Below are 17,865 nucleotides of genomic sequence, written 5' to 3'. Positions count from 1 at the left end.
AAAGATCAGTGAGTGATAGTGACGAAAATAAAAGGAAAAAAACGCAAAGTAAAAGTTCAAGTATCCTTGGTGTAGTTCCGAATAAACAAGTACTACACAAGCGATGACTAGAAAATCCTTCATGGAGGGTACTCAATCAAAACTGCCCCAATGCCTCGTTCGCCACCAACGTCACCGCTACCTAAAACCTGGAGGGGCGCAAAACAGAAAACGTGAGTGGGCAAAAACAAAGTTTTTCCAAACCATTTCAATATCAAGTAATAACCTCTCTCTGTAAAACTCATATACTTTCCCAGAAAATACTATACGTACTTGTATATCAAATCATGCTAAAAAAACGATAAAGTTCAAATATGCCATGCCAGAATATGCCATGTCAAAATATCCAATCAAACAGTATAAGCATCAAGCAATTGAGATAAAACAAATCATAATATGCTAATAATATCAATACGTCAACCACTATCCTGCACACGAGTCGGAACCACCTATAGTGGTCTATACGATAGGCTGGTGTATATAAATACGCTCAGTGCTCCGATCATGTGAAGGTTGTGCGATGTATCGCAATTTACCTATGAGTTGGAACCACCTATCGTGGTATGTACGACAGGCTGGCACCTGCCTTGGATCCAAGGTGAGCATACGGTGCGGGAGGTGAACAATCACATAAAGGCTAGGCTTTACTCTGGCGGAGCACAAACACCGAGGTGCAGGAATATGAGCTATAACTCAATCTCGTCATCATCATAACTATCACTAACAAACATACTCACTTGACTTACCTGAGCATCCGCGGTACCAAAACATAACCAACACAATCACAATAATAATATCAACGATATTCAACATGGCATTTCAATTATAAACCATTTCGATTATAAAACCTTTAAATCGTAATTTCTGGAAAAATACCAATCATAATATATATATATATATATATATATATATATATATATATATATATATATATACTGAAAACAAAAGCCCACTCACTGATATGTAGAAGATTCGTAGGCCCCGAGCTTCGCGTGGCTGCGCTCGTCCTCAGGATAATCCTCACCTATATGTGAAACAACTATAAAACCGTCAATTTAATGCACATAACCAACCTTAGGTAATAACTTCTCATACATTGCTCAATTAGGGTGTTTGAATATACCAACATGCTCTACTTAATCCCACGAACACCCCCATATTTTTAGAAATTTTTTTTTGAAGCCTCACGCGCCCCCACGTGCCGGCCAAGGCACGGCCACACGCGCAGGGACGTGCCTGGCACACGGACGGAATCCCTAACGTCGTTAGGAAATATTCCGTCAAAACCAGAATATTCCGTTAACTTTAACCTGACACCGCTAGTCTTCGTTAGGAATATTCCGTCAACTTTGACGGAATATTCCGTGGTCTCCTACCTCAGGTCATCGAAATCCGGCGTCAACAGCGCTGCGTCGCCGGATTCTGGAAAAATCTTCAAACCTACTTTTCTTACTCATTTCTCAACCAAACTTCACAAAATTTATGTCAAAATGAAGCTTAGGACAAGTGAAAGAAGTTTATACCACTTTGAAGCACCAAAAATGCCGGAATCTCGCCGGAGAAATCTCACAAAATTCGGCCAACTTTAGAACTTGTTATCCCAACGTCCAAAATCCTTCAAACTTGCTCTCCGAGCTTCGTGATAAGGTTTTAAGACTCCCTGTGATCTTAAAACTCGATAAAACGTCCATGATCACGAGCATGTGAACAGTACCATCGACGGAGTCCACGGATTCAAAGGGTTTTCGAGGGTTCCAAGCCAAACTAAGGGTATGTGTGTGCTGGTTAGGTCACAAGGAACACAAAGAGGGTATTTGGAATCTCGATCCGTGCCAAAATTGTGAGGTGTGATGATGTCCGCACAAATATGGTGAAAATAGAAGAAGTGTCGAAAAGGATGAAAGAGACAGAACTAGGAAAGGAAGAAGAAAGGTGCACGTGTGCATGTGTGGACATGTGTGTGTATGTTTAAACCAATCCCTAAAGCCAACCCAAAACGTAGCCCATTCACATACACACAACCACTAACGAGTAAGGGCAAAAATGTCATACCCACACCATCGGTAAATTATTTCGGAACGGGCTGTCACACGTGGCTCGAGGCAGGGCCCACTCTTTAGCCCAACTGAATTAAAAAATTAATTAAATATTAAAAATAAAAATAAAATCATTTAAATATTTTTTTTTAAATATGGCCCCCAGCCTTACAAACCCATCACCCTTTTTCACCATCTACCCGTGTGCCCCCAAACCAAAACCAAAAACCCACCGCTGCCTTCTCCTCCTCTACCTCCATCTCCTCCACCACATTCTGTTCTAATCTCTATCGTTACACCCTCATCGTCCTTTCTAAATGTGTCAAAGACTCAAAATCCATAACAAAAAACTCTGAATTTAGAAAAACCCAATTGCCAACACTAGCAAGTAATTAATGACACAAAGCTTAAATCTAAAAATAAAATAAAATAAAATATAAAAAAAAAACCCTAAGATTCCAAAAATGACAGAGTAGCAAAAAATGGCAGACTTGGAAGAGAGAGGTGCACTTGGCCACCATGGATGACGTCACCCTGCCCATACATTCTCTTTTTCTCTACATCCACCACTCACTGACTCACTTTCTCTCTCTATCTCTTTCCATTTAATGGGAAAAAGAATGTAAATTTTGTTTTGGGTTTTTATGAATTGTTAGTGCGGGAAGTGAGTCCAGATTGACATCCCGACCCGTTTTCTAGGCGAGCTTCCTATGTGAGTTTATGGCGAACTCCGACAACAAACACCGTTGCCACCACCACCGTTCCACTGCTTTCAGTGCCACGAACATGAACCACTCATAGTTTTGTTGTTTGGCCACCGTTCATGGCAGATCGAACTATGATTTCCAGGATTTTGAAGTGGGCGATATTGCCCTTTAAGAGGGCTATGAGGGTGCATAGGATTAGAGTGGAATGTGGTGGAGAAGGAGGGGAAAAGCACCATGGGAGGGAGATGGAGATAGAGAATGAGAGGGCGGCAGCGGGGCTCTAGTTTTGGAGTGAAGGAAGGTAGGTTGGGGAACACGGATGGATGGGGAAGAAGGGTGATGGATTTTTTGGGGTGCATGGGTCCCACATTTAAAAAATATATTTAAATAATTTTATTTTTGTTTTTAAGTATTTAATTATTGTTTAATCCAATTGAGTTAGGGAGTAGGCTTCGTTTTAAGCCATGTTAACATTTAATAGAGAAATTAACAGAAAATTGACAAAGGTCTAACATTGCAATAAATTCGTAAAATGAGGTATGACATTGTAATTTTAAAAACATAAGGAATGCGATTGTGATTATACCCATAGTTGAGGTAGTTTTGTGTAATTTACCCTTTATTTAGCTTTGACGTAGATGTTATGGATCTTTATGTGCATGAACATAAGTGTGGTGCAAAGAAATTAAAAGATGAAGAAATTGTTTTGTGAGGTCTCGGCAAAGACAAGAAAGAATTGGGTTTTATGTTCAAGAGTAGCTTTATTACCTATTGACCTAGCCCATGAAAGAAGAGTGATTTCTCAAATTAAAAGGAGATGTGACGTTTACCAGGCCACAACGGCAAAAAGGATATAAAATGAAAAGGTTGATGAAGCTTCTGCTCTCTCGCCCATTTTCTATCAATTTTACTTTAAACTTTAGGTAAAGTACAAAAAACTACCTCAACTATTGGTATCACGACACTTTCATACCTTATCTTTTAAAATTGACAATGTCATACCTCATTTTTAGAATTTGGTCCAATGTTATACCTTCCGTTACTTGACCGTTTGCTTTTCAGTTAAATGCTAATGTGGCTTGATTCGGGACCTACTTTCTATTAAAAAATCATTAAAATATTATTAAAAACTAAAAAAAAATTATTTAATATTTTTTAAATATTAAAATAATAATAAAAAGTAAAAAAAAAACCCTCAGTTCATCACTCCCCTCCCCCTCCCCTCTCCTTTCTCTTCTCCCCATCTTCATCTTCTTCCCCCCACCTGCAAACCCCAAAAAAAAAAAAAAAAATTTTTGAAAACCCATCAACCCCCCCTGCGGAAGAAGGAGAAGGAGGAAGGAAAAAAAAAAAAAACATTCCGCCCCCCTCCGGTGCGCATGGGCGCGAAAGAAGAAGAAAGAGAAGGAAAAGGAGAAAGAGGGAGAAGTGTTGGAAATGTGCCCTAAAACCAATCATATGATGATACTTTACGGACATTTCACAAAGTTAAACTAATGTAGTTTAAATGTAAAGGGCAAAGATTATTGTTTGAGCCGTCTCATATAAATGTTATATGCTTGAACGATAAGTCCAATGAATATGTGATTGGAAGAATGCGATCTAAAGAAGTTAGATTCATGAGACCATTCTTTCGTTGACACATCCTAAACGTTCCTGATCATAGGATTGTCAATTGGGCATTGACAGTCTGTTAAGATCAGTACGTGCTATGTCTTCTCTCAGGGAGAGTGACTAGTCTCGAGTCATTGGTGTGTGTGACATCAAGACAAGTACGTAGGTGCTCAATAGAGAATGAGTTCACTGAACACGATCAACGAAGAGTTCTCATATTCATGTCACATGAGAACTCATGGTTGGGATAATGCAAATGAGTCTTTTGACCTGAGGCATCACAGTTGTCTTGTGGTTAGGTCCTTAATCTTTGATTATGTCAAAGTCACTCCATCAGGAGGGTGTCCACGATATCGTTGGGGTTAAGCCACTTAGCCATGGAGGCAAGTGAATGCGCAACAAGGGATCTCTAACCTTCAAACTGTTTGAGGGAGAATACTTTATGATATGATTAAGAATCTTTGGCCAAAGTATGAATGAGATTTAGGAATGTGTTCCAAATCACATTCAAGGTAATCATATAAGCACAAGACTCACATTGGATAGTAGACCTGAATAAACTATCAAACCAAACAATGTGGTCAAGAGTATTGTATTAGAGAAAGACCGTATTGCATTTGTAATCCTAAAACTGAATAGGTTCTCCACCTCTTCTGATTAGCTTGGGTAACCATGACATGCTGCTAGGCGTCAACCATGGTTTGTGGAAGCCCTAAAAGTGTATTATCACTAACGGGAGAATTGAAAGTAAGTTTCAATTCACAATCGATTTGAAAGAGCTTGAATCGCCCACTGCCTCGCTAAAAGGAACCTAATGGATCGTACACCGTGTAAGGTAGAGATTGAAGATTCAACGGAGATGAGTAAGAATAATTAAATGGTTTAATTATTTATGGCAAGGATTAATTAATATGTTAATTGATCAAACGAATAAGTTCGTTAAAGACCTCGGGATAGTTTTTGACCTTAAGGCCCAATGGGCTTCGAACGTCAAGTCCATTGACTTAAGTTGTATGACAACTTAATGAATAATGATTCACAAAGGCCCAAATAGCCCAATAAATCCCCTTAGGCCGGCCATTTAGAGGAGGGTAGTGAACTTGGCTTAATTGCAAGTTTGCCACTCCATTGTGAGGTGGCATAAAGACATCTTTATAGCCATTTCATTCTTAGGGTTTTCTTAGGAGTAAAGATGAGAACACAAACCTCCCTTTGCTCTCAAAGAGGCCGGCCAATCTAGAGGGGAAAAGCTAGCAATCTTACTTCCTCTAGGCCACTCATTTCTTCTACAATATGCCTTGGTGTGGAGACTTAGAGGTTCTCAATTTTGGGAACTTGGAGAAACCTTTTTCATCCATCCAAATCCATGGATTTAAGATGCAAGGAATGAAGGCCCTCTCTTTGGGTGATTAGCCTTTGCTTATGCAAAGAGGAATCTACAAAGGTATTGATTTCTCAACTCACTTTGTTTTGAGTTGAGTCTTGGTTCACCTATCTACTAGGCTTTGAAATTCATGGGTTAAGTTTTGTTTTTGAGTGCATATAAACATGATTCCGCCTTTTAATTGTTAATTACATGTTGTTGATGTTGCTCAAATGAACTTGTTTTTCACAAATCTTCCTTCAAGAAGAAGAAGAGGAAGAAAAAGAGAAGGAGGAAGAAAAAAAAAATTGAAAACCCATCAACCCCCCCACGGAAGAAGAAGAAGGAGAAGGAGAAGGATAAGGAGGAAGAAGAAGAAGGAGAAGGAGGAAGAAGAAGAATAAGAGGAAAAAAAAAGAGGAGGAAGAAAAAAAAAAAAAATTTGAAAACCCATTAAACCCCAAATCCACCTTCTCTGTGCACCCATCCTCCACCTTCTCTACACACCCATTTTCTCGCCGACGGGATCTGGGGGCTTATTTTTTATTTATTTTTTTTTTTGGGTTGCAGGAGGGAGAATAGGGGGTGGGGAGGGGGAAACTGAGTGTGGGTGTGGGGGAGAAGACAAATTCGAAATTTTTTTTTTTTTTTTTTTTTTGGGTTTTGCAGATGGGGGAGGAAGATGAAGATAGGGAGAAGAGAGAGGAGGGGGGAGCGGGAGGGGAGGGATGAAATGAGGGTTTTTTTTTTTTTTTTTTTACTTTTTATTATTATTTTAATATTTAATATATTTTTTTAGTTTTTAATAATATTTTAATGATTTTTTAATACAAAGTGGGCCCCGAATCAAGCCACGTCAGCATTTAATTGAAAAGTAAATGGCCAAATAACGGAAGGTATAACATTGGACCAAATTCTAAAGATGAGGTATGACATTGTCAATTTGAAAAGATAAGGTATGAAAGTGTCGTGACACCAATAATTGAGGTAGTTTTTTGTATTTTACCCTTAAACTTTTTACAGTGTGTTTTTTTTCATGGTGAACTAAGGCCATCTCCAACCTAAGGGTCCAGAGGGTCAGATGATCGACAATAACTCTAAAATTGTCTCCAACCGAAGGCCAAGCGAAAGAGCTTATGGGCCCCATTGGACAAAAAATGGTAAAAGGGCCAACTGGCCAGCTTAAACCAGCCAGCCAGCTGGCCCCGAGCCGGGCTGAAATTCAAATTTGCAATGGCTAGCTGCTAACGTCAACTAATCGTTATTTTAAATTATTTTTTTTTTTTACAGTTTTTTTCTTTTCAAAATCTGTTTTAAAAATTCTTTTTTTTTTCCCTATAACTTCCTAAACCATTAAACATTACATAACATTAAATAATATGAAACAACATTGAACAATTTTAAACAACATTAAATAACATTAAACAACATAAAAATTATACAACATAAAAATAAAACATTTAACAATGAACTTAAACAACATTTTTAAAAACATTTAACAACATAAAACTTAGTTGTTGAATTTGAATTTAAGTTGTAGTTTTGAAATAATAAATTATGTTTGGCTCTATGGCCCTCATTTTTGTGACAGAGTAAAAACATGAATGTGAAACAAATATAATTTGTACCTACAACATCTAATTTATTCAACATCTAATTTATTCTATATTTGAATTTGTGAATGCTAGTTATGATTCATAAGTTTAATCATGTGTTTCTTGTACTTTTGTTTCACATTCATGTTTTTAGTGAACATAATGGTACGATTTCGACAGAGTAATTTCTTAATAATTTGATGTTGTAGGTACAAATTATATTTGGGATTATTTCTATAAGGAATTGAATGGACATTTTGTTTTGAATATATCTAATGAAAATCACTTTTCAAGTTGTTTTATATGGATAAAACTCAATTGCTATATCTTCCAATTGAGAGCACTCATTCTTTTTATCTCATTTGAATTATAAAAAGGAATAGGAATAGTAAAATTGCATAGTTGTATGTGAGAGGAACCATGATGCTTTAGTGTTTTTCATTGTTGAATTTTTCTTCTACAAGTTATATCTCATTCGGTCTTGTACTTTGCTTCAGTTTTGATAAATTTGGCATTCTTTTTCAATGCTCTTTGAGGAATACGACACTCAGACTTCAAATTTATACTGCTATGCAACACTTGCACTTGGGTTTAGCAAGCAATTTTTGGCATTGTTGCTAAGACATTAACTTGGCAAAGAGCGCATGATTTTTCTCCACTCGGTAGGCTGGTACATTATTTCCATTTATTTGTATTTTTGTTTCTTTTTTATTTGTTTGTTTTGTATTGTTTTTAGCTTATTGTACTCTTTGTTTCTTCAATTTTCATGTGATATATCGAGGCAGATTTGTTAAGCATCCAAACCTTAAGCTAAAACTTTGTTTGGAGATCTTTTTTATAATGATGTGAGTTTGTCAACATGGGTGATCGTAAAGTCATGGAAGCGAGGGAAACCCGTCCCCAATCCCCCCTCCAGAACATTCAAAGACTATTTGCATCCAACTCGTGTTGCATGTCTTTCTTGCTAATATGCCAAATTATGAATTTAAATATGGAATGATTCATCTTTTTCCTTATTTTTCATGGTTTGGAGAATAAAGATCCTTATGTGCATGTTAGGGAATATGAAGATGTCGTTAGCACTTTTTATAATATTGAACCTGATCAACTGAATGGAGTGAGATTAAATTTTTTCCCTTCTCCTTGAAAGACAAAGCAAAAAGTTGATTGTATGAATTAAAGGCTAGGTCTATTTATTTGTGGTTTGAAATGACTGATGAATTTTTTCAAAACTTTTTTTCCGAATCATAAGACTACATCTAAAGCAACAAATTTCTACTATTATCAAAAAGAGTGAATCATTGTACCAAACGTAGCAAATATGTAAGAATCTCTTGAGTTTGTGCCCATATCATGATTTTGAAAATTGGCGCCTTGCTAGTTTCATATACGACAGTCTTCTCTCTCGATATCGTCAATTTCTTGAGTCTATGTGATGGGAATTTTATGTCAAAGGAACCTGATGATCCTTTAAAATTCTTAGATCAGATTGCTAAGAAAACCCATCAATGGGAAGGTCTTAACCCACTTGAGAGCGTTGATTGGCTCTAAGCCTCCCATATCTTCTAGTAGTGAAGGAATTTATCAATGAAGGGAAGAAGATGAATTAATAGTAAAATACAATAATCTTGCCAAAGAGGTAGTTGCATTAAAAAATTGAAAAATATAATACATTTCAACAAGTTTATCAATCTGATGCTGATCAAGTTTGTGATGTTTATTGTGAGATTGATCACTCCACTAAAAATTGTCAAATGTAGCAGAAAATGAAATGAGTTCATGAAGAACAATATGTTGCCACTGGAAGCTATCAGAATCAGTATTCTCCTTTTTCGAAGACATACAATTTGACAACTAGAAATCATCTAAATTTACTTCGGAGGAATGATTCATAACCTTAAGTGCCCTAACCACAAATTTTATGCTCCTAGTTCCTTTCAACATAAACAATCATATGAAAATCATGTTCAAGCATTAGGTCAAAAAGTAGATTCATTGTTCGGTCAACTTGTTGAGGAAATAAATAAATCAAGAGTCCACTTTCCAAATAATTAATTTTATGTTGGTTAATCAAAAAGGATGGTTCCTAGCAAACACTCAAGCTAATCCTAAAAATGTTAATTTAACTAAGACCGAATTTGAGCATGCTAAGTTTGTGGTTACTCTTAAGAGTGGTAAAATAGCCTTTACAAGGCAGTTGAGAAAATTAAGAGTAATGACAAACTTGACAAGCTCAAAGAATTTGAAAATGACAATGAATATCATGCACTTGTACCTTTTTTGAAAGCTTCTGTAAAGAAAGTCATTTATAAGTCTAATATTCTTTAGCTTTTTAAGCAAATAAAGATAAATATTCCTCTGTTAGATTCTATTAAGTAGGTTCCCATCTATTATGTCATTGGAATTAATTTTATTGATCATGTTTTGCTTGACTAGGTGCTAATGTGAATTTACTGCCTTACTCAGTGTATTTGCAGCTAGGTCTTGGTGAATTAAAGGCGACACATGTAAAATTGTAGTTGGCTAATCGTTCTACTAAAACTCCAAGATGGGTTATTGAGGATGTGTTAACCTAAGTAGACAAGTTTTACTATCTCTATCACACCCCAACCAGCAAATAAGGACTATTCATAAGTTAGGGTGTGAGCCATATCTTAGCTATAGAAATAAATTCTATAACCAAGACATGGTGAAGAAATGAAAAAAAAAAACTGGAACACAATACATCATACAACAAAATTTTACATAATAAACGCTTGAGTTTACTATATAAAATTCATTTAATATGCAGCGGAAATAGCATTAGTGCACAAATTACTTTACAAATGAAAGTAACAACAAAATAATAACTGAAATAAAATGTATGCTAAGATGCATGAATGTACTCACTCCCTTCTAATCTCGCTAACACATACCTAAGGCATCTAAGCCTGCACGTCCCATACCATGCTTATATCACTTGGCTCCGAATACCATAGCATATGAGTTAACTCCCGTTCATTCTTTAAGTCCAATTTTTAGAATTAAATTCTCAATTTCCACTTTATTTATATAGGAACTTCTCCCAACGCCCAATTGTATATTCAACCCCTTCCCCAATGCTTGACATATACAAGATTTCATTATTTTAAAATCATCCAATTGTATACTCAAGCCCTTCCCCCGACACCTGACATATACAAGGTTCATTATTTTAGATTCAAGGCATTCCCCAGCCCATGAATATCTTCACAACTCAAACACTTTACACAAGTGAGTGCTTGACACAACACTATTTTTCTTGCTTTGCAATGCATATATATGTATATGTTATGCTCACATAGATATGAATAATAACATTTTCTCTAACAAGCCTGCAAGCTTCACCATAAATCAAATTGGTTAGTAACAAGAGTAATATAATCATAATATTAACAACAAAGCAATAATCTTTAATATAAATGATAAGCAATATATTACCATTTGTCCTTTTGTTGATCCTCATTTTCCATTATGTTTCTCATTTAAAACTCAGTGTTTTATTAATAAATGGTTTGCTTAACTGAAATTTATTTCAATTAGACAAATGAATGCGGAGATTTAAGTGGTTCACCAATTTGGTTACGTCCACTAGGGTTGTGTTTGTATTTGTATTTCACCAGGTAATGAGGATTTACAAATACACAACACGAGGAGGCACAAGGTTGTCTAAGTAGCTTCAATGTTATGGTTTGCAGAGTAGGTGTAGAAGCTTCATGGACAATCCACCACATCACTGGTTCCAAATGCAACATATCATTCATAGCATCAATAGTTCCAATCCATTTTGAACTATAATACCTACAACAAAAGAAATAGCACTTTAAGAATATAAGTATAGAGCTAAAGTTAAATTAAAAAAAAATGTTCAAGAAAATTAGCAAACAATCATTACCTTGAATTTAAAAAATGCGTCAAACAATGAAGTGGAGTGCTATTTTTAGTCCATCTCTCCAATAAAAAAGTTGCTTTTTTATGTTGTGCCTTGCATTCATACCTATAGATAACAACTTTCACCTTTTCTATCATAGCATCCCATCATTCATTCACCAATTAGAGACAAGGTTTATTTGTTTCAGCAATTGTAAAGAAAAGAATATAATTAATCTTCTCCAAAAAATACTCATCCAATATCTTTTGCTTCACCATGTTTGCTTTAACCAAATATTCTTCTTTGTACAATGACCAATTTGGACTAATCATCATTTATAGTAAATCTCCGTTTATTTTCTTAAATCATTTAAGCATCACAAGTATGGACGAAAATGTAAAAATTAAAAAAAAAAAATTAGTACATCTCATAATTGAATTTAAAAAAAAAAAAAAAAGTAGAGTAAACAAACCTTGTTTCAGATGGAGAGCAACTTTAGTTTGCAGTCTTCATTAAACATAGACAATCTCATGCTATAGTTTAAAAAAATTTATGGACCAAGCATCACTAACAATGGTTTAAATCCAATTGCATTCATCATACCAAACATCTCAAAGCAAGATTAATGGTTTGAACAACACATGGTGTCCAAAAGATGTTAGCATAGTGAGCCTTAATAAGTAATCTAGCAGCTCTACTAACGGGGGCATTGTCAGTGATCACTAGAACTACATTTTCATAATCAATTTCTTTAATGGCTTCTACAAGGAAATTGGCAATACAATGCTTGTCTTCATATCCACATTTGCAATTATTTGCCCTCAAGAACATAGGCCTACTTTCACAAGTTGCCAAATATATTAGTTAGTGATCTCCTTCGAGCATATGTCCAACCATCACTACACAAATAGTGAAATTGTATAGTTGTATGTGGGTGGAACTTGATGCTTTAATGTTTTTAATTATTGAATTTTTTTTAAGTTATATATCATTCGATATTGTTCTTCGTTTCAGTTTCGATAAATTATACATTCTTTTTTAATGCTCTGAGGAATACGATACTTAAACTTCGAGTTTATAATCATACGCGACATCTACCCGTGGGTTTACCAAGCAATATCGAAGTTATTCCCTTGTGAACAAAGGTAGTCATCTCCCTTCACACTATCTTTATGCTCAAGTTGGGGTTTAAAAATCAGAAAAATCTGGGTATGTGAGTTGTTAACCTTTCTACCTATGTTGCTTGAACGTGAAATTAAGGGTTCATCGTACTTGAAGAAATCTGAGTTTAGGGATTTTTACAATTATATTAAGATATGGCATTAAAAAAAAAGCTCATATAGCTTGAATCTAAGACATATAAGGTATGAATTAACAACAATTCAAAGGTTGATACATGCCTGAAGGACTTACATAAGAGGTTTGATGGCAACGAAGGATAGATGATTAAATACTAGTGGTCAAATTTTAGCAGATCTGAGTCATATAAATTTTAGTGGTCAAATTGTCTATAGTATGACATAGCACCGAGTAGCAAAGAAGGGTGTAAGTGACAACATTGGACATAGTTACGCTATTAGCAATGACAATGTTGCAAAATTCACCGACTAAGACTTTGCTTTGATTACTGGGTTGCAATATGACAAAGAGCCGAACATAAATGTGTCAAATATGAACGGTTTAAATATGAACAAATACTCTCTTGTTAAAGGCATGTGATTAGAAAAATATTGTAAACTACGTTTAATAGTTGCCATGATAAGGATGATTTAGTGAAATTAAGTTTGTACATTTTCTGATTTGTGAGGTTGACCACATTGTAAATGTGAAGGACATTTACCTCCACTGAGCAAATTAACCAAACAATATCCTCTAATGGTTTCCAAATAATAAATATGATTTTATAACGGAAACAGTCATAAAAGGTATTTACATAATAATATAGAAGGCGTACACTTGCAAAATTACAATTATAATTATCAAGCTACACTTAATTAGAAGTACAAAACACTAACATTTCATGTACATCTACTAAGGCCTTCATGCTACACTTTGTAACACACCAACTCATCATTCGTGCTCCTTGAGCCAATCTTGAAACATCTCACACATGATAAACCATGGCATAGAAGCAAAACAGTTCCAAACAAAATATGCATATAGAGCATTAGTCAGTCTACTTTGAATGCACCATAGACAGAGCACGATGGTTATTCCTCTGTCATACAAATTAATTAAGTTGCATACATGTTAATCTTTAGTAAAGTTTGCCACACAATGATGTGCATCTTCTTGATCTCCTAACCCCTTTCTCAAGATCTTCATTGAATGTTTGAACATGTATGACATTTTTTGCATCTAAGAATTTGTCTTAGAATCTAATTTTTTTATTTTTTTAGGTATTTTGTTCCATTAATTAGGTATCTCATGTGCCCATTCATGCATGTCTTTTCAATTACAGATTTTTTATCATCTGCCCTCCTCATCACATGTCAAGCCCCTCTTGTTCATAGATGTAAAACATTGTCCGCTCTACTCCTTTCGGTATCTTTGCCCAAACATTGATCAACAACAATTATTATTTTGTGGAATCCATTTTCTAGTCTTTCTTGTTTTGCATGCACTCCAATTTTTGTTGTTTCTTGCTTGTGTGAAATAAAATTCAAGTGTAGCGATCATTTAAATTAGGGTTACATCAAATAAACACCATTTCCATTAATGAGCAAACAAAAATGAAGTTATCCCTGTTGCACCCCAAAAATCTTGAGATGTTTGACTATCTTCCTTTTCAAATCATACTAAAATGAAGTTGACCTGGTTGCACAACAATCCACCTCAAAAACATACCAACATATGATAGCAAAAAAGGTTGGAAATGTTTAAACTCACATAAGATCTCGTACAACTTAATGTAATAAAGCATATTCCAAGAAGGTTCTAATCCACATTCCTTCATAATCCACACCTGATGAACGACGTTGATATTATTAACACAAAAACACAAAGATCATCTCAAAACCACCAACCCATGAGTTGATAAATCTAGATATTCATTTTACCAGAGCTAGAAACGATTGATATGTCTCAATGGTCGAATAAAGTGTAACAACGATCAAAGTTTTCATTCCCCATCACCCTAATCTTTTGTGCATCAGCCAACAAAGAATACCACATAAAACATCAACACACTCAAACAATGCAAATTGACATCCTGTATACAGATAAAAACCATTACAAGGTAAGTCATCCATCATTTTCCAAGAATTTGATTTCAAACTATACATAGAAAGTTGTCAACACAGGACTTCATAAGTAAAACATCTAATAATTTTGAAAATGTCACAAATTTATAATCATCATTATCAGTATCATAGCATAATGGCAACTGTTGCAACACATTATCCATATCTGCCTTTGAGGAACTACTTCGGGGAACCATTTTGAACCTTTGAATGGAGGAATTTCATAAAGCAATTTGATTAAAATATGCACGGTGAAGGTAAATTGATAGAAGCATATTTATGCGACATTGTTAGCCTATTTCCTTGCATTTACTCAGTTAGTTTCTATTTATTAGAGTGTTTTAAGCCATTTTGTGTGTTTGTTGGTCCAAATGGTAAAGTTGGCAAGAAAAGGCAATTTGAAGCATTTTAGAGTAGTTTTACGCTTGGAATGGATAACACATGCATGGAGCAAGGTGGATGGATGTTTTTGAAGATCAAAAGAGTCTAGGAATGTGCTTAACATCTGGAAGAATTGATTCAGGACATTGAAGATAAGGAATCAACTAAAAGGAAGGAACATTATCCAAACCTTATCTTATCTTATCTTATCCTATCTTAATTCCAGCTACAAAGAAGACTCAATTCCACATTAAATCTCCTAAATATCTGGTTCTAGAAATCCTATCCCTTGCCCTAGATTGGTGCCGCATATCCTATCTCTTGTCCTTCTAGAAACCTATCACAATATTCCCTTTCTAGAAGCCCTAAAATATGCCGCACCCTCTCCTTATTCTCCCTGGTTTCTACCATGTAACTAATCCTTTTTCCAATACAAATCTGCCTTACCCTATCCTTGTTCTCCAAGGATTTCTGCCATGAAACCTTAGCCTATAAATACATAACATATCTACCGCAGAAGATAAAGAGTTTTTAGAAAGAATTTAAGAGAGAAAAATACAAAGAGTGCCGCAGCTTTGCAAGGAAGGAAGGAAGGAGAAGAAGAAGCTTAAAGCCGTGCCTACCATCCAAGGCCATTGGAGTGTTAGAGCGTTTCTAGGTGTATTCGATCCTTAGTTTTAGTCCAATGTTTGTTTTAATTTGGTTTTCAATTATGATGGACATGTCGAACTAATCTCTTTTTAGCTAGAGCTGAATTCGAAGCCATGAACATATGTTTTATATAAATTGATTACATCCAATTATTGTTTCGTAAAACATGAGTGTGATTTACTTATCTGCTTGATTGATAACTTATTCTTGTATGTTGATTAAGGGTGCACACTTAGTTTGCATGCATGAATCTGATGCTAAAATATAAGGGAATTTCACCTAATAGTTATGAACTTATATTTAAAAGTAGTGGAAATCACTAGTCATGATTGTGTTAAGTAAATTCATGGCAGAAGTATAATGCAGTTCATAGTTACGAATGCCTTGTCAATGCTTATGATTTTCATAGAACTTAATTATCTTTGATATGTATCTATATCATGCAGTTCATATAGGGAACTTAATAAGAATAATTTGATTGCGTCGCTGAGTCCAATTCAATGAATTTAGGAAAATTTGATGGTTAATTTGTGCAGTTCACGGTTAACTTGGGGCATTGTTATTCATGGTTTATAGGAATAGTAATTGGAAATCAATTTGTATGCATATGTGTCATGTGTGGAGAAGGACCCTTTAGCTAGCCTTTCACCTCCTTAATTCACCCATTTTCATACACTTTAGTTTGTTTCTGCAACCTACTTAGTTTTAGTTAAAATTTGTCAAAACAACCCTCATTTAGTATTCTGAGTCTTTTTAGTTTAATTTTCATCCAAACTTCTTTCTAGTGCTTATTTAAGTCAATTTAACTTACTTTTATGTTATTTGAGTCAATTTAGTTTGTTTTGAGTTGTTTGAGTCTAGTTTTCTGTTTTTGAGTTAAATAAGTGTAGACTAGCATCCCTCCTAATCCTTGGCCTAGAATGATCCCTATTTTCACATACTACAACTATCAAGAAGAGGTTTAATTTGTGTGTTAGTTTATACCACATCATAAATCAAACCATTAAAACAACCCAAATGCAAGTATGTACATGGTCTCTTAAAGTCTTCTTAAGCCAAGTTATCAATCATTTGGACAGGTTGTCATATTCATTAGAAAGTTATCAATACTCATAAAGGTCTAGTTGCGCAAGTAAATGATAGAATAAATAATTGATCCCCAGAGACCGTTTTGATATGTGCTTTGATAAAGTGCTGCAATTAGATTAAAACATTCCAACTTTTGGAAACACATAGGGATTGAATCATAATCCACATGATCCTTGTCTAGTAGGAGCTAGATCTTGCAATTTAATAGTAGTATCGCTTGATTTTTTTTAAGAATATTTGCTTTGTGTTTTTTTAATTTCCTCTAGGAGCTAGATCTGGCCATTTAGTAGTAGTATCGCTTACTTTTAGAAGAATACTTATCTTTGTGTTTTTTGTATTTCCTATAAGAGCTAAATCTGGTTATCTAGTAGTAGTATCGATTGATTTCTAAAGAATGTGAGCATTGTGTTTTTTGTGTTTCTTGTAGGAGCTAGATCTAGCAATTTGGTTGTATATCACTTGATTATTGAAGAATAAGATTTTGTGTTTCTTATAGGCTATGTAATGTTATTTTTTTACATATGTGAAATTTGGTAAATAACTCCTATTTAAGTGACTTCTGATATAGATTTTGTTTGTTCCTTTGAATGTTGTTTGATTTGTTCATTTGGCAAATGTTTCATGTTTTAGTGTAACTTTTTGATATAGATTTTGCTTCTTCTTTTTTCTTTTGATTTTAATTTTTTTTTCAATGTTGTTTCCTCTATTCATTTAGGAAATAGCTTATATTTTAGGAGACCTTTGTTTCAAATTTTGATTGTTATTCTCTATTCAGTTTAAGATTTTCTTTTTTGTAGTTTTCTTTGTTCATTTGACAAATAGTTCATCATTAATATTGACTTACTTTGTTTTATGAAATTGAACAATTTTTTTTGGTTGACAATTGATTTTCTCCTTGCCTTAGTTCAAATGTGACATTTGTAATGCTCATCCACTATCTTTGTTCAAATATGCTAAGAATGTTGTTGGAATTTACAGGAAATTGGTCTGTTCAACATGCTTGAAATGGTTTAAGAAAAAGAAATGACTTGAAGATTGATTATGATAGGTTGCACAACGCTCAATGTGGATATTGTGGCAAGGAGAAATGTATAAATCCCATGAAGACTGATGGCCAATATGAATGTCTAAAAGATGTAAGTTGAACCTAGTGGACAACAGTCTCACTCCATCATTCGTCGTTGGTGTATCATTATGGATACTCCTAGAGGTTTAACATTTAGGTAGCTTAACATGATCAACCATAAAGAAGAACACAA

This window comes from Pyrus communis, chromosome 7 (genome assembly GCF_963583255.1).
Source record: "Pyrus communis chromosome 7, drPyrComm1.1, whole genome shotgun sequence".
Taxonomy (NCBI): Eukaryota; Viridiplantae; Streptophyta; class Magnoliopsida; order Rosales; family Rosaceae; genus Pyrus; species Pyrus communis.
Note: the sequence above shows the minus strand (reverse complement) of the source record.